General features: G+C 38.3%; 1 pseudogene; it reads left to right on the forward strand.

Annotated features, from left to right (window-relative positions):
• Positions 1-303: 303 nt before the first annotated feature.
• LOC149748312 (calmodulin-alpha pseudogene) lies at positions 304-896 on the forward strand (annotated as a pseudogene).
• Positions 897-1628: the final 732 nt, after the last annotated feature.

The following is a 1628-nucleotide window of genomic DNA, read 5'->3' on the forward strand; positions in this document are numbered from 1 at the left end:
TAACCCTCTTTTGGGAGAACTGATTGTTTAGCCATTTATTCACGCCAAACCTGGCCATCATTCTGGAGCTTTCCTCCTTCCTCATTGCACCCACCCAAAATCCTCCCAAAATTTCACCTCCCCCTTGTCATCGTGGTCCTTGCTTCTTCCTCTGGAATCTCTCAAATCTGTTTCTTTCTTCAATCACTGTACTTGTCAAAAATCTTTCTACTTTCTTTCCAGACTTCCACACAGGGAGTATTGTCGCAACAGATTCAGACTCTGTTCCTTAGGCATAGAGGTAACGGAGGGATGAATTCTGATTGGAGATTTACTCATCAACCATGTATTGAGTTTCTGTTAGGCATAAAATTAGTCTATTAAAGTAGCAGAACAGAATTAGTCTGAGTGGAGCAAGCGAGCTGAGTGCTTGAGTAGTCGAGTCCTGGAGACCAGTAGCGCTTGCAGCATGGCTGACCAGCTGACTGAAGAGCAGATGGCAGAATTCAAAGAAGCTTTCTCACTATTTGACAAGGATGGTGATGGAACTATAACAACAAAGGAGTTGGGAACTGTAATGAGGTCTGTTGGGCAGAATCCCACAGAAGCAGTTACAGGACATGATTAATGAGGTGGATGGATGCTGATGGTAATGGCGCAATTGACTTCCCGGAATTTCTGACACTGATGGCAAGAAAAATGAAGGACACAGACAGTGAAGAAGAACTTAGAGAAGCATTCCTTGTGTTTGATGAGGATGGTAATGGCTATATTAGTGCAGCAGAGCTCCACCATGTGATGACAAACCTTGGAGAGAAGTTAACAGATGAAGAGGTTGATGAAATGTCAGGGAAGCAGATATTGACGGTGATGGTCAAGTAAACTAAGAAGAGTTTGTACAGATGACAGCAAAGTGAACACATTGTACAGAACGTGTTAAATGTCTTGTACAAAATCGTTTATTTGCCTTTTCTTTGTTTGTAACTTATCTGTAAAAGGTTTCCCCCATTGTCAAAAAAAAATGCATGTATGGTAATTAGGACTTCATTCCTCCATGTTGTCTTCCCTTATCTTACTGTCATTGTCCTGAAACCTTATTTTAGAAAAATTGATCAAGTAACATGCTGCATGTGGCTTACTCTGGATATATCTAATAAGCCCTTCTGCACATCTAAACTTAGATGGAGTTGGTCAAATGAGGGAACATCTGGGTGATGCCTTTTTTTTTAAGTAGTTTTCTTTAGGAACTGTCAGCATGTTGTTGTTGAAGTGTGGAGTTGTAACTCTGCATGGACTGTGGACAGTCAACAATATGTACTTAAAAGTTGCACTATTGCAAAACGGGTGTTTTATCCAAGTACTCGTACACTGTTTTTTTTGTACTGCTGGTCCTGTACCAGAAACATTTTCTTTTATTGTTACTTGCTTTTTAAACTTTGTTTTAGCCACTTAAAGAAAATCTGCTTATGGCACAATTTGCCTCAAATCCATTCCAAGTTGTATATTTGTTTTCCAATAAAAAAATTACAATTAAAAAATAAATAAAGTAGCAGAACATAATATAATTGAATAATAAAGTAGATAACTCATTATGGGAATATCTTCTAAATAATACCTATTTAATCCATAAATTTTTTCTCTTGTCAACT

The sequence above is a fragment of the Delphinapterus leucas genome, chromosome 10, assembly GCF_059928025.1.
Source record: "Delphinapterus leucas isolate spDelLeu-1000000601 "Yukka" chromosome 10, BTC_Dleu_Yukka2, whole genome shotgun sequence".
NCBI classification, from domain to species: Eukaryota; Metazoa; Chordata; class Mammalia; order Artiodactyla; family Monodontidae; genus Delphinapterus; species Delphinapterus leucas.